This window comes from Puma concolor, chromosome B1 (assembly GCF_028749965.1).
Source record: "Puma concolor isolate L17-30 chromosome B1, mPumCon1.1.hap2, whole genome shotgun sequence".
NCBI lineage: Eukaryota > Metazoa > Chordata > Mammalia > Carnivora > Felidae > Puma > Puma concolor.
In genome coordinates, this window is record NC_141670.1 from 55,357,832 (window position 1) to 55,384,349 (window position 26,518).

At 39.5% G+C, this 26,518-nt stretch overlaps 1 pseudogene; it reads left to right on the forward strand.

Annotated features, from left to right (window-relative positions):
• The first annotated feature begins 191 nt into the window (after nt 1-191).
• Nucleotides 192-26,269, forward strand: LOC112858889 (keratin, type II cytoskeletal 8-like; annotated as a pseudogene).
• The last annotated feature ends 249 nt before the right edge of the window (nt 26,270-26,518 follow it).

A 26,518-nucleotide genomic window follows, 5' to 3' on the forward strand; every position in this document is an offset into this window, starting at 1 on the left:
TTTCTGGCCCGTTGCACTTCCCGTGGCATTGCCATCACATGTGGTGTGCCTTCCCAGTGTGATTCGGATATTATGACAGAGGCTACAGAAAAAAATACAGCCACTAGAAGAGAAGCCTAAAAACCAAGTAGGAAAAACCTTAGAAGAAAGAGCGATTATCATAGTCTCTAGAAGCCATAGTTTGGATTCCGATGGACCACACCACACCCACCGCAGATGAACTCAAACCAGAGCAGATCTTCGTAAGTCGTTTTACAAGGCCTGCGTTCTTTCACACCTCTGAGCTGTGTCTACGGTAAGAGCTTCATGTAGCCTTGCTGTATGAGGTATCTTCTGTCTCTCTCCAAAGTCCATGTTCTACCTTCTGGGCGTTGATCTCTAACTGGGAGGCCAGCCTGTGTGAAATTCGTCATCTGATGATGTCTAGTTGGGTCCAGCCAAAGGGGATCATTACCAGGAGAGCAGAAGGAAAAGGAGAGCGAGATCTCAGGTTGTATCGTGCCCCCCAAACCTGCATTCTCACACCGGGGGCACCTTGGGCCGCTGTGTCCCTCAACCAAGGTCGCTGTTCATCTCAAAGCATTACTGCCCCTCCTCCTGGTACTCAGGTCTCCATGCCCTCCAGCTTGTCCCTTTGGGTCTAGGGATTGTGACAGCTCTGTTATTAATGGCCCTGAAAATACTTTCCGTACACCATCACCGCTGCTTTATAAATTTATTCAACCCTCCTCAAGTTCTCCAATTTGCAGGTAGCATCTGTTTCTTGGTGAGCCCCTGCCTGATACAGTTGCCAATTGAACGAGCATGTCCTAAATATTTCTTTACCTCATTTGTCAGACACATGACATAAAAGAGCCCCTCGGTAGAAATTCTATCTAATTTTAGCACATCCTATATAAGAAGCGTCTTTATATTTTAATAACTATATCCTTCGAGGGGTGCCTGGGTGGATCAGTCAGTTAAGCGTCCGACTTCAGCTCCAGTTCTGATCTCACGGTTCGTGGGTTTGAGCCCCGCGCGGGGCTTAGCCCCACATCAGGTTCTGTCTGGAGCCTGACAGCTCAGGATCTGATGCCTGCTTCGGATTCTGGGTCTCCCTCTCTCTCTGCCCATCTCCTGCTCGTGCTCTCTCTCTGTCTCTCAAAAATAAATAAATGTTAAAAAAAAATTAAGTAAAAAAAAAAAAAGTATATCCTTCGAATCTCACCTTAAATGTCTCTTCTTCCAACCTGTATTCCCCAAACCACGATCTCTTTTGTAGCATCTTGCTTTTCTTTACTATTGCCTAGCACAGTTTCTTGTTATATACGTTTGTTTGTTTTCGTGTTCAATGCCTATTGCCCACCAGATCTTAAACTTCATGAAGGCAGCAGCTATGCTCTTTGTCTTCAGCACTGTGTTCCTCACCAAGGCACCCTGGACCATGATTGATGTGCAATAAACATGTGCTGAGTAGGTGACTGAGTTAAAATAGTTCAGGGGGAGAAGAGCCATCTAATTCCTCATGCCAGACACATTTCAACCTCAACACCTATGTAGCTTGCCCCACCCCCCCAATACAGGTCACGGTTATCATCCTCCTTGTTCCTTGCCTGCCCAAATACAAGCATTCCATAGCACCTTAAAGCCCTCATTGGTCTTCTTCCTCTCTCTACTCCTGCACGTGAGTGTTGCTTCCCTAAAACAGACTGTAAGCATCTAGAATATAGAATCTATGACTTAGATTTATTTTGTATCCCCTATCAAGCACTTTAAATAGGAAAATCTATTGTATGGAAACCAATTTGACAATAAATTTCATATTAAAAAAAAAAAGAAAAGAAAATCTAGGACTGAGTCCGCCCTAGGCCAAGGGTTCTCCACAATGGCACCAGAGCTATACAGCTGACAAAAGGGGCTCAAAATAACCTATCAGAAATATTTTACGTAACTGTGGGATGGATAGAGAAGGTCTAAGACCCAGACCTCATTTCAATTACGAGGCCTCTGTAGCGCATAATCAAATATCTTTCAGGCCCTGACTCCCATTCTGCATCATTGAGCCACATAATTCTTTGCCGAAACAGAAACATCCCTCATCAAAAAACGTTTATATCCCAACACAGAAAAAAAAAAAAAACACATTAAAAACTCCTTAGCACTATTTTAAACCTACTCCAGCATGCCAGAATTTTTGCTGTACGTGCATCTGCCACCACTGGACTTCTACTGCCAAGGGGATCATTTCTTTGTCTATATTCTCCAGTGAGGAACTTATAGATGCAGTTTTCAGATCAATCCAGTCTCTGGTAAAACAGAGAGGAAAGACAGCACAAAACCCTGACAGCATTACCTGCCAGGCAACAACTTTTGATTCAGCATAATTTAAATCATGTGTCTAATTACCTAGTTATTTCAATAAAGCTGTGTTTTGTATTGACTTTTGGGAAAGCCTCCTTCGTTTGTTATTTTCTCCTACCCTTATGGGAAAAAAAATTTAAGAAACCAATAAATTTTTGCAATAGTCAAGCTGATTTCAGAGCTCATGACAATTGTATGAGCTAAAGTGCCTGCCTTTAATGAGGATACACCCTTTTAAAATAGAAACTTGAAACTTTCAGAAGGATGTATTGAGAAGTTTATTATATTCCTTTGTGTTTTATCTTCTTCCTGGTTCTTACAAACGGGCCCTTTTGGAAGAGAAATGGATTCTGCTTAATCTGCCTTAGATCTGATCTGGCTTCTTTGAGAAAACTGTAGATGAGACTGACCAGACTTAGCCACACTTTGGGTTCATCTGGCCCAATCTGCAACATCTACAAAAAGCATTTAACTTAACTTCTTGCATCCTATCAAAGTTAGACGCTGTTGAAATAGCCCTTGAATTATTTCTTACCCCAAATCATACAGTATAAGGCAAAGGCTCCAAACCCAGAAAGTACCGTTGCCCAGACTGAGAAAAGTGAATTCTAAAAGCCCCTTTTGTTTTCCAACAAGGTTAAAATCACAAGTTCAACATGCGATAATGCATAGAAGATTGATACACAGTGTGTATAAACATGGTGACAGAGAATACCAAGAGCCGTCCATCCCATCATGACGCAGTTCAAAATTTGACATGTTTGAACTCTCAACACACTTGGCGAACTTCCGGTAAGCTCTACCAATCATAATTAACCACTAATGAAATTTTACTAGGAAAAAAATTACAAGCCATATTCAAAATCTCTTTATGTCTGAGGGAGCAAATTCCGTGAGAATGATTGCCTTCCTATATAAGAGACTGCCACAGAAAGGCTCAGAAACAAATCCGTCCCCAACAGCTAATAATTCACCTATTATCAAACCCTCTAGAATCATAATACCTCAGTCCCAACTGAGGGGCTGCAAATATGTGACAAAACAATTGATGAATGGCAGTGACCAACTGAATTGGTAATGTGCCTTGGGATTTAGGAACTCCACCCACCCTATGTGTGAGAAGAATTTATGAAGATAACATGACATGCTAATATATTTTTACAGCTTAAACAAGATATTCCATGCCATTTTTGAGCACCACACATAGTTTATCAATATAACTCTTAAGACCTTTATCCCCTTTTGTTTCTTTGCCGCTGCACATAATATAATTATCAAAAAGGTTAAGACTTACGAGTGGAAGCATTTGAACCCTAGACAGAAGCTCTTTTTTTTCCTTCTTTCTCCATTTCTGTTGTGTTCATTGGTTCATTTTGACTTTGGTTGTTTTTGTTGCAATTGTCTGACTACAATCTTCAGCCATGACAGAAACATAACAAAAAATTGTAAATGGCTGAGATGTGACCTTTGAAAAACTTTATTCTTCTTTGTCCTTTGAGATGGGTCAGGTGGTACATCAAATCCTAAAGCACCATTGGCTAGAGTTCAGGTATCTTTCAGAAAGAAACCAAGGTCACCACCTCTGAAGGACAAAACTGTTCGTTCGTAGGTAGAAAAGACATCAGCTCTGTCCTCTCCCGGCTGTTGGTGAATGTCAGATCTACTTCTGAAAGCTGTTTTCATTCTCTAACACAGTTGAGCAGTTAATTATAGAAAAGTACTTCAGGCTTCTCTGCTTAATCACATTTAAAGTATAAAAGGGGCGCCTGGGTGGCGCAGTCGGTTAAGCGTCCGACTTCAGCCAGGTCACGATCTCGCGGTCCGTGAGTTCGAGCCCCGCGTCGGGCTCTGGGCTGATGGCTCAGAGCCTGGAGCCTGTTTCCGATTCTGTGTCTCCCTCTCTCTCTGCCCCTCGCCCGTTCATGCTCTGTCTCTCTCTGTCCCAAAAATAAATAAACGTTGAAAAAAAAATTTTTTTTTTAAAATAAATAAAATAAAGTATAAAAAATGTATGCTGCTATATTGAGTGGTCAAGAAAATTCTTGTAAATTGAAAGAGTTAATATATACCAGGCTTGTCACTGCTTATGATAAAAAAGAACAAGCAGCTAATAGATGGGGAGTCATTAATATATGCCTCACACAATGTACTTTCCCTGAATTAGCTCACTCAGTCCTTACACAACCCTAAGAGATAGAAACTATTATGATGGCCGTTTTCTAAATGAGGAAACAAGCTTCTGGAGTTTAAATAAGGTAAACAAAAACAAAAAGCCTAGTAAGTGGAAGGGCTGGAACCTTGAACTCGAGCTTAATCTACTACAAAACCCATGGCCATTAAAAGCTAGATTTAACAGTTTCTGCAAAATTCATACACACCCCATGTTGCTTTGAAATTTTTCAAATACAGAGCATGCCCTGGAATAAGATTTAACCATACCACAAGTCCTTTAAAAGGAAACAAATATGAGTGAGAAACACCACCGATTGTGAACAGCACGGTCTTGGGAAATTTACTCAAATTCACTAACGTTCAGTTTTCTCATGTGTTTGAAGCTTACAAGATTATTAAAAGGTAAGTAAGATCACATGCGTCAGTACATAGTAAAAGACCAATAAATGGAAGCATTCTCCCCGTTAATCCATTTAGAGATTTTCAATATTTAAGATAACTCAATTCAAAAATAAATGACCTTACACATATTTTCCCTCTTTCGTGCCTACCTGGCATGTAGCAGGTCATTTCATGACTATTGGGAAAAACTGAGTGTTTCCAGAAAGCCTGAGCAGGAAAATATTATCTGATTGGAACTCTAGCAATGACTTCCTCCAATCACACTTGGCCACTCAAGAATTTGTTATGTAAAATGGCAGTAAACTCAGATAAAGTTTATGCTCTCATGTAAGAGCATATCACATTCTGACACTGAAACTTCAAGTCACCAACACACAACAGGTGACCTCAGACATCTACAGAAGCATCACTTTAAAAAGATGTGCAAATACATTGCTGATAGAAAAAGATTCAACCATAGATCTAGAGCTGTCCCACCCACTGGCCACATTGACTACTGAGCATTTGAAATGTGATTGGTTCAAGGATGCCTGGGTGGCTCAGTCAGTTAAGCATTGCACTCTTGGTTTCAGCTCAGGTCATGATCTTACAGTTCATGAGTTCGAGCCCCACATCAGCTCTGCACTGACAGCACAAGACGTGTTTGGGATTCCCTCTCTCCCTCTTTCTCTGATCTTCCCCCACGTACTCTCTCTCTCTCAAAATAAATAATAAAACTTTTTTAAAAATATACATATATGTGTATATATATGTATATATATGTATATATGTGTGTGTATATATATGTATGTATATGTATATGTATATATATATATATATATATATGTATATGTATATGTATATATGTTTGGTCCAAAATGAAATCTACTCTAAGAGTAAAGTAAACATTAGATTTTGAAGACTTAGTATGGGGGAAAAAATGTAGTATTTCTCACTAATAATTTCATATTGACTACATGTTGAAATAATTCTATTTTGGGGGGCGCCTGGCTAGCTCAGTCTGTGGAGTGTGCAACTGTTGATCTCAGAGTTATGAGTTCAAGCCCCACATTTGGTGTAGAGATTACTCAAAACCTTAAAAAAAAACAAAAAAGAAAGACATGATTCTATTTTGGATGTATCACATGTAATATTAACATATATGAGACATAACATACACTAATCTCTATTCATACATTATGGAAATTAATCTCACATGTTTCTTTTTATTTTTTAATGTGCCTATTATAAACTTTAATAATGTGAACTTTACTGGTTCACATTTTATTTTAATTGTTCAGTGCTGTCTTGGAGTGTTTACCAAATCTAACCAAGGCAATTTAAAAAGAATATAATTTATTAGTGAAGAAAACAGAAAACACAGGTAAGTGCAGAGTCTAGGAAACAGATTAAAAATCATTCAGTATATCTTCGGGACTGTTTAGAGAGAGTAAACTCTGACTTTTAATGAACAACATTATTTAGTGAAATGGAAAGAATTCTACAAAAAAATTAATTATTGCATTAATTATTTATTTACAAAAAAATTAATTATTGCTGGGGCTGTCATAACAAAAACATACTGCAGACCGAGTGGCTTAAACAACAGAATTTTATTTTCCCACAGCCCTGGAAGTCCAACAACAAGGTGGGCACATGTTTGCTTCCCTATGAGACCTCTTTCTTTGATTGACCCATGGCCACCTTCTCATTGTGTATTCACTTGGTCTTCCTCTGTGTGATCACAGGTATGTGTCCTAATCTTTTCTTAAAAGGACACCTGTCATATCGGATTAAGACTGAACCTTTATGACCTCATTTTACCTTATTTACCTCTTTAAAGGTTCAATCTCCAAATACACTCGTATTCTGAGGCATTGAGGGTTAGAACTTCAACATGTAAATTTGGCAAAGATACAATTCAGCCCACAATACTCAACTATAATAATTTAAAGGAAACCCACTAGGAATATTTGCGGGGAGGTGGGGGGGGGGTTGTTCCTGATTATAGAAAGTTTCTAATATATTACGGATCTCCTAAGTGAATCTACCTAGCTAAAGGGAAAACTCACTCCAAGTGATCAATATTTGTAATCCCACAGACATGCATTTCTCTTTACACAAATACTTTGGACCTCTACTTTCTAAATCAACCTCTTGTGGGTCTTTTTAATACGAATCAGTCTCCCAGAGTTTAACCCTCCCTGGAAGGTAATACTTTTCTCTCCAGACACAGCGGAGGCATTCTGAACATGATTGTACAGTCCAGTGCAGGGCAAGACTATGGACCCAACATTCATATCAGCTGAGTTTTCAGTTACCCTAACAAAGCTCTTTATGATCTATTGCAAATGTTTCTGAATAGCTGGTTGAGTTGATGTGGTATGATAGTTAACAAAGTCCTCAAAATGACACAGACTTGAGATTAAATCCCTGCTCTGCTAGTTTCTAACTATATGATTCAAAGAAGGTTGTTCAGCCTCTTGCATCTCAGTTTCTTCATCCGTGGTAGAAGAAAAATAAGGATCCTCCTAACTGTACGATGAGGATGAGGATGAAATGCCGTGACTTAATGAACTTCCTGCTCCAACAAATTTGAACAACTAGTTTTCTCCATCATTCTCTACTTCACCACCTAACACCCAGGTAGACAAGAGATGACAAGCCTTTTCACCTGCTTTCTTTAGGAACTCTGTATCTAGACACTGTGTTTGGTTTGTGGCTAAGGGGCCTATACCCATTAACACAAGCTGGAGTTGCAATTAAAGAAAAGTAACAGGGGCGCCTGGGTGGCGCAGTCGGTTAAGCGTCCGACTTCAGCCAGGTCACGATCTTGCGGTCCGTGAGTTCGAGCCCCGCGTCAGGCTCTGGGCTGATGGCTCAGAGCCTGGAGCCTGTTTCCGATTCTGTGTCTCCCTCTCTCTCTCTGCCCCTCCCCCGTTCGTGCTCTGTCTCTCTCTGTCCCAAAAATAAATAAACGTTGAAAAAAAAAAATTTTTTTTTAAAAATAAATAAAGAAAGAAAAGTAACAAAAAAAGATTATGTTTTCAAAAGAGGTCTTTGAAAACGGCACCAAAAATACATTATAAGAGAAGAAGAGAGCACAGAAAACCAGTTTCACGAACCCCATCAGTAGATGTCTTGGGTGTAAGAAAAAGAAAAGGGATTAGAGAAGAAGTAGATTATTAGAAGCGTGTGGTTGGCAATATCAAAAGGGAATTCTGAGTTCAGTTTCCACCCAAAAAGGAATCCAGGAACAAACCTGGGGGAAACGGACCCAAAAATACTACACTCAGAGGTGAAACAAGAGCCATAAGGTGAGTCCAGCTTTCCTGACATATTGGAGAAACGTGTTTTGTTTTGTTTAATTTTTTTTTAACGTTTATTTATTTTTTTGGGACAGAGAGAGACAGAGCATGAACGGGGGAGGGGCAGAGAGAGAGGGAGACACAGAATCAGAAACAGGCTCCTGGCTCTGAGCCATCAGCCCAGAGCCCAACGCGGGGCTCGAACTCACGGACCGCGAGATCGTGACCTGGTTGAAGCCTGACGCTTAACCGACTGCGCCACCCAGGCGCCCCTGGAGAAACATGTTTGAACCAAATCTGAAAAAGTAAGAGCAAATTGTCTCACTCAATTGTAGGAAATAACAGGTGTTATGCCCCCCATGCATGCCCATTTGGGTTCCTTAGAATCCGAGAAGAATTTGAAAAATCTTGTCAACAAGACAAGCAATCTGGAGTGAAAAAATTGTTCCTGACTAGTCTTTCAGAAGGATTACCGTAACATCTGGTTGGGATTGCATACTTACTTGAATCTTTCTTGAAAAACCTCTAACTTTAAAAAGGAAGCACTCAGTTGCTTCAGAAGTTGAGAACACTAATTACACGTGGTTTTTTTTTTAATTTTCTGTCATTTTATGAAAATATATCCCACCAAGTAAATGTTGATCCTTCTGTCAATGGTGAAAACAGCCCACTGAAGTGCTCTAGCTTTGTATTTCTTTTCCATGAGACTATTCTTTCTGTATACTGCTTGTAAGTTTAATCTAAACTACATTTGATAAAATTTTCCTTTTTTTAATTTTTTTAACATTTATTCTTTCTAGACAGAGCATGAGCAGGGGAGGGGCAGAGAGAGAGAGGAAGACACAGAATCCGAAGCAGGCTCCAGGCTCTGAGCTGTCAGCCCAGAGCCTGACGCAGGGCTTGAACTCAGAAGCTGTGAGATCATGACCTGAGCCAAAATCAGACGCTTAACTGACTGAGCCACCCAGGTGCCCCTCAAATTTTGTCCCTCAGGAACAAAACCAGTAATTATGTTGTGACCCAAACAATTCGTATTGGTTTGTCACACTTGTCATTGTCTCATCACTAAGCCTGAGCCAGAAATCTTGAAGTTGCTGTAGGATAATAATATATCTGGCCTCTGATCCCACTAGGGTTTTTTAATCTGTGGTCAAAATATAGATGAGGATGTGGCTATTTGTGACGGTCATTGAATATAGAAGTACTTTCACTTGGGTTCACAACTTAATCAGTTAATGCTTACATCCTCATGTCCCCTTTATGTGTTAAGTGGAGTTGAATGACTATTTGTAAGAGACATCTAGAGACCAGATAGCTCAAACTTCTCTGGGAGATATAGACAGAGAGATGATAGATGATAGAGAGGGAGAGAGACCGAGATGATGATAGATAGATGACAGAATAGAGATAGATAGATAATGAGCTCTCAGTAGATAACAAAAATAAGTAAGACCACCCTTTGGTCAAAGACAAGAAAAGCAATGTCGCCTAAAATTGAGAGTGAAAATGGGACAGAAAATCTTGAAGACTGGGGCACAGGTTCCAGCCAAACATTCTAACAAGCTCTGACATTTGCTTGTGTGCCTGAGAAGAACTAGGCATTCCAGTTTCCCGTATATGAATAGCCCTGTAATTAAAATGACTTTTTCACTTTTTTTAAATGGCAATTTTTTTTCCATTCTATGTCAGTCAAATGATCCCTGTACTTTTTGATTTGCCCAAACCACACTTGAGCTGTTTGAGTAATCAGCCCATGATTTTGACTGATAGAGAGCCAGTCAAGAAGAAAAAAAAAAAAGGCAAAAATTAGCTAAGAGTTCAACCTTCCACTTTTGTTAGGTAGACATAGCCTTTGAATCAAGAAGTATGACATTTTCAGAAGAGTTCTCAGTAAACATCGTAGATCTCTAATAGCAGCTACACAATGTACAGAGATATTCCATCACTATTAAAATCATTTTATCATCATCAGAATCATTCATGTCATTCCATCACCTCAACCAGGTGCAGAGGCAATTGCAAAGGTGTATTTTCAGGGAATAAATTATTACTGAGGAAAGTAAATGAATCTGTATAAATATACCTCCACAGGGAAGAGTTACATAAATAACAACAAAGCAATGCCCAAAATTCTGCAATCCAGAAAGGATGCTGTTTTATAACCAACTGATTACAAATATTTATTCCACACCTACTGTATGTCATATTGGTCCTTTTGGGGGGTAAGTCAAATATAGAAAACAGTGATAAAAAAGATAGTTGCTCCAAGCATGCTTAGTTGGTGAATTCTTCCTGATTATCTCTGTCTACGTGAGGAAATAAACATAGCTGAACCCCTTTGATGTGCCAGACACTGTTAAGTGCTGGGAATATAAAAATAAATAAGATGCAGTCCCTGCCACAGATGAAATCACAGTCTAATGGGAGAGAGACTACAGTTCTTACCATCTAACGTGCTAAGCTCTGTAACAGCATGACAATGATGGACAAGATACTAACACAACCATTTCACATAATCGATTCGGTTTGAAAATAAAACTGAGCATATTTTAACAGCAGCTGCAGTAGATGTGGAGCGATAGCTCCCTTTTGTCTCCATCACCCCACGTGGAACTCAATCTCTCTAACCCTCGGAGGACTGTTCTCTGTAGAATGGGGAGCTGGAAAGAAAGAGGTCATTCTTTCACCCTACAGACTTGTTCTGGGTGTATGCCTTCCACAGCTAGTGTGTTTGCATTCTCAAGTCCACAACAATGGAATTCCCAGGTTCTGTGTTCCTTTCATGAGAAAATATGCAATTGCTTTGAGTTACTGGAAATTTCCCATTCCCACTGAAAACCTTCCACCTCTTAAATCTAAAACATCACATCCCAGTCACAACTTTTTCTCTTCACATATTCTGCACTCTCTTACTTTCATTGATACCTACCGTCAACTCAGAGAACCTGCCTTATCTTCTTCCCTTTCTCTCCTCTTTCTGGTCTAGGCCTTTGGGGTCCATCCCTTCAGATATTCTGTTGTTAGCATCCATTGGCTTTGACCTCGTCGATCTCCCTTCCAGTGCATAAGGACCGAAACCCCGTGGATCATTCTAACCACTGGTCTGTTCCACTAAATCTGGCGCCAGGAAGAAAAGTAGTTTACAGCCCTGATGGAGCCTTTGGGGCCAGTCAGCAGTCCTTTACATGCCCCTAGCTGGCCCGTTTTCCCATGACCCACAAACAACTTCACTAATTACATTTATTATTTTTCAAACTCCTTTTTCAAACCTTGTCATTCTCATTTGCAGCAGATTATCTTGTCCTCTTCTCTTTTTTTTTGAGTTTTATTTATTTATTTTGAGAGAGAGAAAGAGAACATGAGCAGGGGAGGGGCAGAGGGAGAGAGAGAGAGAGAGAGGGAGAGAGAGAGAGAATCCCAAGAAGGCTCTGCACTGTCAGTGTGGGCTCAAACTCACCAACTGTGAGATCATGACCTGAGAAGAAATCAGGAGTCAGACTGAGGCACCAAGGCACCCCTTATATTGTCCTTTTCTTAACATAGAAAACACAAATCATTTAAAAAGAACTCTCTTATAGCCCTGTTTTCCTATATATCTACATATGTATATATATATATATATATATATATATATATATATATGTATATATATATATATATATATATATATATATATATATACACCCCTTCTATCACAGAGAATGAGATATCTCACTTCCTGCCCGAAGCTAGTCCTACAATCCACATCTTTCACCCATTCAGGTCCCTGCTCTGCCTATCAGCTCTGTTTTCCCCTGTACTTTGGGGGTTTTACCCTCTGCATATGATATAGTCAAGCCTCTCCTCGTGAGAAAGCAAGCCCTCTCTCAACCCTGTGTCTTTCTTAAGCAATCTCTCTAGCTTCCCTTGACCCTCACAACCAAGTTACTTAAGAGTGATCTTTGCCTCCTGCTTACTTCTTCACTCACTGTAATTTGGTTTCTTTCTCCTATCTACAAAAACTGTTCTGATGAGACCAAATTGCTGTTCATGCTGTTCCCAAATTGCTATAGCCAGTGGATATTTAGCCACTCTCTTTCTTGATTGTTCTGTAACATTTGACACTATGGTCAACTTTTTCAAACTCTTTTCTCTCCTGGCTTTTATAACATCATATCTCTTTGTTTTTCTTCTACCTAAATAGATACGTTTGGAGACTCATCTCTTATTTCTCCACTCCTTAAATGTTAGAGTACCCTCAAAGGCTTTATCCTCAGGCCTCATCAATTCTACATGCTAACTCAGTGTTACCTCTTAGGGTTTCAACGTTCACCTATACAATAACATCTCCTGACTCAACATGTCTAGACCTGATCTCACTGTGAATCCAAGACCACAAATGCATCTGAATAAAGAACAATTCTGTATGGATGTCTGTAAGGTATGTGAACACCTTAAATTCAGCACATTAAAAATTGAACTTGGGGGCTCCTGGGTGACTCAGTCCATTGAGCATCTGACTTCAGCTCAGGTCATGGTCTCGCAGTTCATGAGTTAGAGCCCTACATCAGGCTCTGTGCTGTCAGCACAGAGCTCTGCCCCTCCCCCACTCATTCCCCCCCTTTCTATCTCTCTCAAAAATAAATAAACTTTAAAAAACGTTTTTTTTTTTAATTTTTTTTTTCAACGTTTATTTATTTTTGGGATAGAGAGAGACAGAGCATGAACGGGGGAGGGGCAGAGAGAGAGGGAGACACAGAATCGGAAACAGGCTCCAGGCTCTGAGCCATCAGCCCAGAGCCTGACGCGGGGCTCGAACTCACGGACCGCGAGATCGTGACCTGGCTGAAGTCGGACGCTTAACCGACTGCGCCACCCAGGCGCCCCTAAAAAACGTTTTGAACTTGAATCCACAGGACACTGTTTAGAGATGTAACATGTAATTATAAAACCAGAATCGCTCTTGACATATATGCAGTTGGCCCTCAAACAATACAGAGGTTAGGGGCGCAACTCCCATGCAATAAAAAAAATCCACATATAATTTTTGACTCCCCCAAAACTTAACTACAAATAGCCTACTGTTGACCAGGAGCCTCACCAATACACATATATTGTGTATGTATTATATACTGTGTTTTTACAATGAAGTAAACCAGAAAAAAAGAAAGTGTTATTTTAAAAACCATAAGGAAAAGAAAATACATTTACAGTGACATATTGTATCCAAAAAAAGTCCGTGTAAAAATAGACTCGCACAGTTCAGACCCATGTTGTTCAACTGTATTGTCATATTTTTGTCTTAACTTTAGAGGGAGCTTTTAGGAATTAATATCCCTTACGGTAAAAAATCATGTGTCTAAAGTCGAGTGAATCTTGTAACTTATCTTTTTCTATATATTTTTTCCCATAGAAATATGTCCAGAAATAAATGTTCCAAAAATTAATAATGAATATTTCTGAGTCCAAGGACTTGGGGTGACATTTAACTTTCACTTTATGTCTTCTTGTACCTCTTTAAGTTTTATAGTGAGTTTGTACAATTTTTCAATAGTTTTTTAAACTAATCTCATCTCCATCTCTCTCTGTATTTCCTATTCACAAAATAACACCAAATGGTACCATCTTCTAATTTGGATGTAGTCCTTGATTTTTTTTCTTGCACCCACCTCCTCTTGAACATGTCTTAAATCCATTCGCTTCCTTTTCAGTCCCACTGCTCTGTTCTAAGTAAGGACTTCATTCTCTCCAACCTCAGCTCTTGCAGTGGCTTTTTGCCTCTAGTCTCAGACCCCTCCATTCCATACTCCGTACTATTGTCAGAAGTTTGTCTCTAGAACCCAAATCCTGGCATGCCATATGCTGTTTAAAATCAGTAGCTTTCAGTAGCCTTCAGAATAAAATCTCAACTACTTGGAATGTCCTAAATGATCTACATGATCTGACCCATGTATTTTCAAAATGGTGACCTTAGACCTTAGGATCAGAGCAAGGTTCAAATCCAAATTCTCTATTTGCTCTCTGGTGACTCAGACAAGTTAATTAACCACTTTGGGGCTGTTTCTTTGCTCACAAGCTGGAGCAAATGATACTTTGCAGAGTTGTTGTGTTAGAGATAACTGCATTTAAGTAGGCACTTTAGGTGCCCAGTAAATGTAACTTATTATTTTTACTACTACTGCTTTTATTGTTTCCATATAGCCCTTGAGGAGGGACAGTGTCTTATTTACGTTTATATCTCCATCACCTGGGCCTAACATATTCAAGGAACTCAAGAAATATTTGCTCAAAAAATAATACAGGTAATATTTTGGACTCCTCTTGGTCGCAACTGGGTCTTTGTAGACTGGCTGTGAGCCCCTAAAATTCATCAGTTAAGTCATCTGATCTTTTCCATCTGAATCCAATCATAAAGTTAGTCTTGTGTCTGCATGCAGAGATTACAGAGAATTCTTCTAGCATGCTCCCTCAGTTGATTACTTAAAAATATCAATGCCACACTGCCCGTCTGAATTTGAAAAAATTCACACAGTTCTGAGTCACACCAGATGAATCTAAAAATGTTTCTGTATATACTTGATTATATAATGTCATAGCCTCTTATTCTACAAACGTCAACATTTGTTTTCTTGGATTACTAAAATTGATTTTAAGAGTTCAGATTCTAAAGTCAGATTTATCAATCCATTTGTATTTTGACCCTCATACCCTAAGTTAAAAACCACCAACAAATTCCAAAGTGCTTCAAAGTGCAAACCAATTACGACTTTGAGCAGTCATTAAATTAAATGCAGTGCATTATTTTGACTAAAGAAAAAAAGCATTGTCTCTGTAAATTTTTATGGAGTACTCCAAAGGCAGGGTTTTCTCATCATCCTCTGAATAAACAAAACCGTAAATTCTACAGACCAAAGAGTAAAATAAAAACAAAATTAAAAATTGGCCACACACACCTGCCTGCTTAGCCGTAACAGATGTGATTAATGTCACAATTTAGTACCCACGCAATAATGAGGTGCCCAAAGAGGACTTGGTAAAGGTAATTAATGCTAAATTCGCAGCAGTTTGATTTTTAACCTAAAAAAAATTGTTCTAAATAGTAAATATTTTCCTATATAATAATTAAAATGCCTTACATAGGCATGTTTTTTCCACTTCAATAGTATAAATCCAAGATTCTCCAGGGCTAACTGAATGACAAGCTAGTAACATCAATGAGATACACCATACAGCTATAAATGCCACTTCTAGAATTATTAAGATGATGCCATCAGAAATCACGATCCATTCACATTATATCTTGAAATTGTTGGCTGGCCTCCCCTAGACTCTACTAACCCACATTAAAACTCAATGGCAAGCTAAAAGTTCCATCCCCTTGTGGGGATGGATGATGAACTTCTGAATGTACAACCTTTGATTCCAGTGGATATGGTGCTATGGTCTGAATGTTTGTGTTTCCCCCAAATTCCTATGTTGAAATCCTAACCCCCAAAGATAACGTTATTAGAAGGTAGGGCCTTTGGGAAATGACCAACTCATGATGGTGAAACCCTCGTGAATGGGTCTAATGCCCCTCTAGAAGAGGCTCCAGAGAACTCCCTAGCCTTTCTACCGTGTGAGGAACACAGGGATAAAACTGCCAGCTATGAACCAGGAATAGAGCCCTCCCCAGAATACAACCATGCTGGCAACTTGACCTTGAAGTTTCCAGCCTCCAGAACTTTGAGAGATGAATTTCTGTTGTTTGTAAGCTACACTGTCTACAGTATTTTGCTACAGCAGCCAGAACAGACTAAGACACATACAGTGATGGAAAAATCTACTTGGGTAATTTGAGATCATTATATTAGCAAAGAGCTGGAAATTACATATAGAATACATGAGAATCTAAATGGATAAAATGTAATAACTATGAATAAAAATATTACATTTCCTATGACCAATTCCATTATATAATGAAATATATTGTTGGCAACTTTGCATTAGAAAACTGGAAGAGGGAGCCTGGGTGGCTCAGTCAGTTGAGCGTCTGACTTCAGCTCAGGTCATGATCTCACGGTTTGTGAGTTCAAGCCCCATGTCAGGCTCTGTGCTGACAGCTCAGAGCCTGGAACCCACTTCGGATTCTGTGTATCCCTCTCTCTCTGCCCCTCCCAGCTTGTTCTCTCTCTTTCTCTTTCTCTCTCTCTCAAAGATAAATAAACAACAAAAAAAAAAAAAAAAGAAGAAAACTTGAAGGAGTAATTCACTCAGGAAAGTCTACTTAAATCAATAGGAAACCATATAACAACAGTACTTTTATTTTTTTATAAAGATTTTCTTTCAGATGATCCACAGTAGCTCACAAACACTCATCCTGGATTGGTCAATAAAATGAAGGAAATTACTTAATAGTTTAAGTTGAGAAAATGACCCCCAGAATGACACTCACTACTGTAAAATGTATTCAAAGTAAAAATCTGCTCAAGTGAACATCACCAAAAGCAACATGTCCGACTTATAATGCTAACACCTCAACACAGCAGTGGCAAATATCTTTATTACTTTCAGTTTAATGTAACAAAGCTGCCTACTGATAAGTTGCCTGCTCAAGTTTCTAGAGTCAATATAAAAGGAATATAATATACAGTATCATATAATACTTTCTTGACCCCAGTTTATCCTAGAAATTATTTCTTTTTTATAATGTGTAATAGTCTTAAAGAACTGATCTAGATACCAATAAAGTGTGACTAATTTATATTTGGTTTATAAATAATAAATTAGTGGACAATGGAGACAGATTCTGTAACAGAGCAAAGAACTCACAAAGAATGCAAGAAGTGACGAAGTGTGAGATGGGGTAGCCAGCGCAGGCTAAAAGGTGATGATGTATGAAGTGTAGCTGAAAATCCCAAGGAAGGATGAAGTGAGAAGGCAGTGATCTTGGGGTGGTGGACGTCCATCTGTAAAGTAAAAAATTTTATCTGAGAGATTATTAAAATGACCAGAAGGAAGCTGGACAACTGGTGGGGCTGAATTTTGATAAATGGATAATATATAGAATATTAAGAGCAACACTCAACAACTAAATCTTTAAACACAATATAGATGTCCTGTCTTCAAATTATCTCCTGTCTTCATGTGACTGCAGTGATACATTTTTAGTAAGCAGTCCTCAAAGACTATAATCTGCCATAATTTAACCTCCATATGTGGATTGTTTTGAAACTCAATAATGTCATAATTTACTTTTAACAAATCCTGGATCCCAAGGATTACTAATGTATTTCTAAATCTCAGTGCTGATTTGTTTTAAAGACAAGATAGTAAGCTCCATGAAGACATCTGAAACACTTCTACAGTACCTGGCATATTGTATATGATCAAAAAGTATGGACTGAGTGAGTAGATGGATGTACAGACGGATGGATGGATAGATGGATGGATAGATGGGTGAGTGGATGGATGGATGGATGGATGGATGGAAGGATGAAGTCAAGATAAATCTGCAACCAAGCAAAGTTAAAACCACACCATAGGTTTTCCACATTACAGTGTGGTAGACCAAAATAGGTCAAAGAACATAAGGCACCTGGTGAGTTTTCCTGTACCATTTTTGGTCCCACTCATCAAGTCATTAGATTACAGGCTGCTTAAGCCAGAGGTTGCATCTGTGGCACCATCAGCACCCAGCTCTAGGGTTATATGCAGGATAAATTAAGAAAAGTTGTTGATCCACGCAAATTCATATTTGTAACAATGTTAAATGAGAAGATTTCATCTAATAACATTGCTCTTCATAAACCGGGGACTATTTTTAACTGTCTTGTTCTTTCCTCAACTATTTTAATGAACTTCTGAACCAAACTGGGTATCTTAACTCAGCATAGCTTACTATATGAATGCATCTATTTCGTTTTGAAATGTGTAAATATGGCCTATAAAGGTGTAATTCCTGGTCTACCTCTGGTCTTCCTTATTCTCATCTTAGCCTTTAACACCATCCCTCATGCCAAACTACCTAAGATATTTTTGGTCCAAGTAGACATTGGTTTTATAGTAACAGGGATCGGAAGTTAATCTGACAATAATTATTGAAACATGCATTTTTAAAAATCTGACATTGAAATAATAGTAGTCTTCTATTAAAATATAAACTTTTGGGTGGCCTGGGTGGTTCAGTCTGTTGAGCATCTGACTCTTGGTTTGGGCTCAGGTCATGATCTCATGGTTCATAAGTTTGAGTCCCACATGGGGCTCTGTGCTGATGGAGCAGAGCTTGCTTGGGATTCTCTCTCTCCTCTCTCTGCCCCTTCCCCACTCGTGCTCTCTCTCTCTCTCTCTCTCAAAATAAATAAACTGCATATATATGTATAAACTTTTGATTAATGTGTAAATTTGCTTCTATTTCAGCCTGTCTGAAATAGCCTTCCCATATTATCAACTCTGTATTTAACATTCAGGTGTTTTTACCACCACCACCCTTTGCTCCTAGTATCTCTCCTTTGCATGTATCCACTTTGCGTCTCTTTCCTTATGAAAACTTTACCCTGAAAAGTCTTGTGGTCCTTCCTACTCCTTCTTCACTTACACTGCAAGTAGTGAAATGGCTGTACCTCTCAAAAACAGGAGCTACTAGGAGGAAAGTTAGTGAAGCATATCCATGCTTACTGCTAATGAAAGAAAGATATAGAGACAGAATGTTATCAAGAGGGAAATTACTACTTTTAAGAATTTGAATAAAAGTTAAAATTTGTTTTTTGGAATAACCAGGAATAATAGTAGGAATACCTGGGAATAATAGTCCTAGCACCATAACACACAGGCACTTTGGGGGAAAAATGCGCAGAATAGGTCAGAATGCAGGGGGCAGTAAGGAAATCTATGGTCAATTAGATGCAGAGTGAAATTTATCCAAGATTTGGATTCCGAAGAGACCATATTGTTCCAATTCATCCCAGTTCTGCTCTTCACAATGAAGAAGAGAAAGTGAGCTGTCAATAGAGATCGCCTTTGTTTGATATATTTACAGGATGGGTATGAAGAGGAAGTGGAGGATGCACAATGTCCCCTCTGACCTATTTTCTTGTGTCGTGTGTCATATTGTACAGGGCATGACAATCAGTATGACCAGGGTAGAGATAGCATACCTCTTCTTGGGATGCAGCAGTCACGCAGATGGCCAACAGTCGTGGTATCTTCCCTTTGAAGACAAAAGAGGAGAAGGGAAAATCCTTGCCATACACAAAGAAGATGACAGGCTCTGCCTAAATACAAAAGAAGAAAGCAAGGACTTAAAATGTACAACCTAGGCCAGTGGCCTTCATTACAAAAGGTTGGTTTTGAATTTAAGTATGTGCAATCTCTTCAGAATCTAGCAATCAAGAAAGCAATTACTTTCTTTGGGAAGTAATCCTGAAAAGTACCAGGAAAGAAGTGGGGAATTGAAAATAGAGAAAGGAAGGAGGCCAATCAAGGGTATGTTTTCAAGCAGGCTACAGTTATTAGTGACTAGAGTTTCAGTCCCACTGAAGAATCCAAGGAGACAATGAGCAATATGCCTCAGAGCCCAAGCTAGGGATATTTGCCCTCCAGTTCTATCACACATTGCCCAAGAGCTACCCCCAAGGGGTCTGAATGCCTCAGCACTCCCTGCACGTCCTACCCACAGGCCAAATACACTCCAGTAGCCAGAGAAGATCTTACACAGAATCGCACATACTTGCTGCACAAAGCAGAATAGCTGGGCAGGTAAATGATGGGTACTGAGCAGATAGAACAAGGCATCAACAGCGTTTGCTACCCCTAATTCCCATTAGATTGGACTCCAAAATACCAATATATTTATCATCCGATCAAAAAAATGAGGGAAGAGAAGTAAACTATCTTTGTATGAAAGAAAATGTTGCAGGTAAAAGAAGACTGGAGCATTAATTTAAAAGAAAACTTCCTTACTCTAAATTTCTTGGGCCTTTTAGAAACTAATATTAGGTTAGAACAAGGGTTGGTATTCTAAGACCCTCATGCCAAATACAACCTGCCAACTGTTTTCATACAGCTCCAAAGCAAGCGTTGTTTATATTCTTAAATGGTTGGGAAAAGGTAAGAAGAAGACACTTTCATGACCCGCAAGATATTTTCTATGATATGCAAATAGCAATGTCCATAAACATGTATTGGAACACAGCCACAGTCATTCAGTTATGCAATATCAATGGCTATGCTGTCCATGCCAGGGTTGAGTAGTTGTGACAGAGACCTCACGGGCTTAAAAGCACAAGTTTTCTTCTCTGGCCCTTCACAGAAAATTTGCCAACTGTAATTTAGAACCTGACTCAGTCTCAGGTAATCTTCATGATAATAGTGATTCCCTGGGGTGGAGGGAAGGAACAGTCTCTTCCTTTTTTTTTTTTTTTAAGGAGAATTAAAACCCCTGATTAGGCTCCATCCGTCAGTCTCTGGCTTCTTGGACAAGGATGACTGTTATCTTTTCCACCCCTAAATTGATCAGAGCAGAACAAACAGTCTCCCATTACTACCAACATAAAACTTAAGGTTTCTCGGGGGTAAAGCATGTTCCTTAGAATGAGATTCTTACAAGTTGTAATAGAAATGGAAGAAACTTGAAGATTTAGAATCGCTTTTTTCCTCCAATATGAAACATAACACTTTGCAAACACCTGCTCCATTTTGAGTTTCTCCAGACATAAATTCACACTGGAAACCAATGTTTGAACCCTTGAAAAGAAGCTAATTTTGAAACAGGAGATGAAAAGATACCACCCCACAGGGTAACTAGAGAGAGAGCGAGAGAGAGAGGACACAACAGCAGGTGAGAGAGAGTTTAATTACTATCATTTAATCATCAGGCACCAAGCTAATACATTATCAAAGGTATAAAGATTTAGATAAACGATTGGACAGAGAGCGAAAGAATTAAAACTGGTAACTTTCATCAGATCCCAAGGGAATCCAATATGCCAAGTTTAATCTGGCCTAACCACATGGTTCCTTGTTCCGTCATGGAAACAGGGACTAGATATGTAAACCAGGTCTTTTCCAGGGAGTGTTACAGTGATCTATGGGTATGCTATAAATCAGCATTGCGTCCCTCAGGATGCCAAAGTCCATTCTCAAGGCCTTGTTTACAGGAGAACATCAGTATTCTCTGGGCACACACGTCAATGCAAAGAGAACTTTAAATAGCACAAGAGAAAAGTGTTCCTGGTAGTCATACAGCCTATGAGAAACTTTGAAGTACAAATGAGAAGTGGAAGTGAATGTTAAACGTATGCCTTGTCCTAAAACTTCATGAAAAATGAAATGTACAAGAAAAGTTGGATCCCTGCCATGACACCCATTACAGTGTAGACTAAGGCTCTGACCTTTTGGGTTATACTTACTGTGTTTTTGACACATTTGGTCAATTAAAACGGGTGAAGTGTAATTTGTTTTTCTTAAGTTTAATACAGCACGTCAATAGAAGTTAACCAAAATTTATAGTTGGAACACTAAAGCTGCCACATGCACTTAAACAAATGAACACAATTTATCATGGTTGAAATAAAGAGAACATCACGGGCATTTGACTTTATACTTCACATAAGCGTGTTGCCAAATATAGGAAAGTAAGCTCCTTCTCACACTTCCAATGGAAAAGACATTTTAGTTCACATTAAATATTGGTGTGAAAAGTCTGGCAGGTATCCAGTCCTAAGGAGTGTTAACGTTGGCACTTCCACTGTGTACTTTTACTATAAATTGTTGTAGCGTTTATTTGACATGGAATACCCAAAGGATTGATGAGCAAAGAAAGGAAGATTTTTTTTTATTGTGCCATATTACCTTTTTCAGACATCTATACTAAGCCTTTACATCTTCCAAGTCTAAACAAGTAGCCACCTGTATTCAATCGGTGCAAGATATTTTTCATGAAACTATAGCTTGCCTTTTTATAAACCTATAAAAGCACACATTTTCCATTTTATTAGTCAGCAAAGCAGTGGTGGATTTAATAATAAAACTTATAAATGCAGTTTCTTTATAGACCGTTGAACTTTTTTTTTTTGCTTGTTTAAAATACCACGAGCACAACCAAATTTATTTCACAGTTTCTGTCTCTATCACAAACAAGGAGCTACAATTTTGTATATCTTTACATTAAAAAAATTCACCTAGCACTCAGACCATTTATATAGCAGCCTACAGACTCCCAAAGATTTAAGAGAAACACAATACCGCTAGGGGAAAATTATCTGCTACAATCAAATACATGTATTTGATTTTGACATTCATAATATGTATGTCACTACATACAGCTACAGCAATCATGCACTTTGAATTTCTTTTTTTTTAATTTTTTCAATATTTATTGATTTTGAGAGACAGAGAGAGACAGAGCATGAGAGGGAGGGGCAGAGAGAGAGGGAGACACAATCAGAAGCAGGCTCCAGTCTCTGAGCTCTCAGTACAGAGCCTGATGCAGGGCTTGAACCCACGAACTGTGAGATCATGACCTGAGCCAAAGTCAGACACTCAACTGACTGAGTCATCCAGACACCCCTTGCACTTTGTGTTTCTAAATAAATTTGTGTCTCTTTTTTAATTAAATATACGTATACAATATACACAATAATTAAATATATATATGCACAGAATCTCGCTATTATAAAATGAAATTTTAAGGTAGCAATACGTAACCCATATGATATTGGTAAGATTTAAAACAGCAATACACCTATCGATGAGGGAGATATAGGAGAGTATGCTGGAGGAAGTATGGATTGTTACAGCCTTTTGGAAAAACAGTCTGGCAATATCTGCTAAAATATAAATCACATACACTTTTCTTTTCTTTAATTTTTTTTAAAAGTTTATTGATTATTGGGAGAGAGTGCGAGCCAGGGAGGTACAGAGAGAGAGAGGGAGGCACCGAATCAGAAACAGGCTCCAGGCTCTGAGCTGTCAGCACAGAGCCCGATGCGGGGCTCCAACTCACGGACCGTGAGATCGCGACCCGAGCCGAAGTCGGACGCTTAACTGGATGAGCCACGCAGGCGCCCCAAATCACATACACTTTTCAAATCAACATCTCTGTTACTGGTAATCTGTACCACAGAAATAAAATACTAGTATATACGGATAATTAATGCAGTTTTTTTAGGGCAGGGACAAAAAATGGGGGTGGGGGGAGTGAATGTCTATTAATGGGTAAAAGTTTTAATAAGTTGTGGTTAAAAACATTCCATGAAATAACATACAGCAATTACAAGGAATTTTATGAATCTATAGTCAATGATTAAAAAGATTCCCACAACACACTTTGGGACTGCCTGCCCTTGGCCCCTACAGTATTAATAAAAGACATTTTTATTTTGTAGCTATTGAAACATTTCATAATTAGTTCCTAAAATGAATGTTAGCTTCTGGGGTGCCTGGGTGGCTCAGTCAATTAAGCGTCTGACTCTTGATTTCAGCTCGGGTCATGATCCCACAGTCATGAGTCAGAACCCCACATCAGGCATTGTGCTGACAGTACAGAGCCTGCTTGGGATTCTCTTTCTCCCTCTCTCTCTGCCCCTCTGTCTCTCTCTCGCTCTCTCCCTCTTTCAAAAATAAAAATAAATGGACTTAAGAAAAGGAAATGTTAGATTCACCATAAAGTAGAGGAAGTAAATACATTCTTAAGTTCTGGAAAAAATAAATAAAATAAAATAAAATAAAATAAAATAAAATACACACAAACAAAAAACGATTTCTACAACATGCTGTTAAATGAGAAAGGCAAGAGACAGAGAAATATATATATTATGCTACCTTTCTAAACCAAACAATACCAAAATATTTAAATACATATATAACTCTAAACATGTGTGAATATATGTAAACACGTATGTGAATATAATCATATGACCACAAATTGAAGTAAGCCAAGATACATACGAGGTTGGTAACATTGATACCTAGGGCTATTCAGGTGGCGGGAGAAGAGATAATGAACAAAAAGAAAATGGCGTTTTTTTTAAAGTTTATAAAATAAAAACAAAATTATTATATGATCATCTTTTGCTAAAATCTTTGGGGAAAGGAGTGTATGTGTATGCTTCTAAAAAAGGTACATGAAACAATAATCATCAAAACATTGATGGTATTTTTCCTCAATGGGCAGAGATTTTGGATATTTCCTTTCTCTTTTGTTGGCTGATTTTTTTTTTAACGTTTATTTATTTTTGAGACACAGAGAGACAGAGCATGAACGGGGGGGAGGGTCAGAGAGAGAGGGATACACAGAATCTGAAACAGGCTCCAGGCTCTGAGCTGTCAGCACAGAGCCCGACACAGGGCTCGAACTCACGGAGCGTGAGATCATGACCTGAGCTGAAGTCGGCCGCTTAATCGACTGAGCCACCTAGGCGCCCCTGTTGGCTAATTTTTTTAAACAAGGATTATTATTATATACGATGAAAGGGCTATTTGCATTGGAGAGAAAAAACTAAGAACTATAGAAAAAACATACTAACTTAAATTTCTCTAAATAAAAATACTATGGGAGAAATTTTTAAGGCTTGAAATGCAAAAAAAAAAAAAATCTTACTTTTCAAAGGAAAAAAAACGGGAAAAAGTCATGAGGAAAAGGATGTGGTATATGCCACCAATAGGCCTCACTATCCATTCTCCCCTTTTGTTTGCCATTATGAGATTGTCTTTGTGTTTCATCCAGACAAACTGGCACTGAGACTAAACACTGTATTTTGCATTCTCCTTACAGGTAGGAATGCAGGAAGGTGCCTAAGTTCTGCCAGCTGATTATAAGCAGAAGTGAAGTATGCAATCCTCAGGCCTGGAACACGGAAGCGGCAGCGTGAGCCACATGCAACCACGCAGACCAGAGCAAGCCCAAGGGACTACATAGAGCAAGAAAAGGCAAGGTTAGCATATCATAACCCCGGATTGCGTATGCTTGAATTGGCACAAATACACTTTTATTGTTTCAAAGTCGCCATCACTTTATTCTTTACATTGTGAACAGTTAATACACTCTACAACAACAGAGGTTCGTACCTAGGCATGAGCTACCTTAACAAAACTTAAAATAGCAAATATTAATTCAGTGGTCAGTTGGCGATCAGCAAGAAAACGGATACAGTGGGCTGGAAAGTTGGTGATCCTTCTTGTCATGGTAGATGACGTGATAAACTGGACTCTCGGATTAGCTGTGGACTATAATATCTTAAGAATACAGATCACATGCAGATAGAGCTTATGAGTGAGACCACCTGGGAAAAAACTATCAAAATACGGGTAAGAATTGGCTCTTTCTTGCCAAGTTTGGCAGTCCTGCAGGAGAGATCAGTTCAAGAGAATTAGAAGATATTTCTGTAGAGGCAGATTTTGCAGGAGATAAGACTGGCCCAGCCCTCTTCAAAACATCACTGAGAATGGGGACGGGCTAGAGGCAAAGATAGGGCCTTTTGCCTTCTCATCCAAGACTCCCCTTTCAGATGACCAGCTTTGTCCCGGGTGGGCAGAGGCAGCAGCTTCCAGGGTGGCCTGGGCGCCAGCATGAGTGTGGTCAGCGGCTACAGTGGGGCCAGGGAAGTGGGCAGGATCACGGTTGCATCAGTGAACCAGAGCCTGCAGAGTCCCCTTAAGCTGGAGGCAGACCCCAGTATCAAGGCCGTGTGCACCCAGGAGAAGGAGCAGATCAAGACGCTCAGCAACAAGTTTGCCTCCATCGACAGGGCTGGCACCTGGGGCAGAAGAACAACATTCCGGAGACCGAACGGAGCCTCCGGCAGCGGAACACAACTCGGAGCCACGGGGACGTGTTCTAGAGCTACATCAGCAACCTTCAGCAGCAGCTGGACATATTGGACCAGGAGAAGCGAAAGCTGGGGTTAAAGCTTGGCAGCAGGCAGGGGCTGGTGGAGGACTTCAAAAAGCAGTACCAGGAGATCAAAGAGCACGCTGTCGCTGATGCAGAGCAGCGCAGGGGGGAGCTGTCTGTGAAGTTCACCAATGCCAAGCTGGCACGGCTGGAGGCACCCTGCAGTGAGCCGAGTAGGACACAGCATGGTAGCTATGCGAGTACAAGGAGCTCATGAACATCAAGCTGGCCCTGGACATTGGAGATGTCCACCTACTGCAAGCCCCTGGAGGGCGAGAAAAGCTAGCTGGAGTCTGGGATGAGAACATGAGTATCTATACTAAGACCACCAGTGGCTACTCAGGTGGGCTGAGCTCAGCCTACAGGGTCCTCGTGAGCCCTGATCTCAACTATGGCCTGAGCATCTTCTAGTCTGGCGGGGGCTCCAATTTCTTCAGCTGTGGCAGCTCCTCCAGGGCGGTGGTTG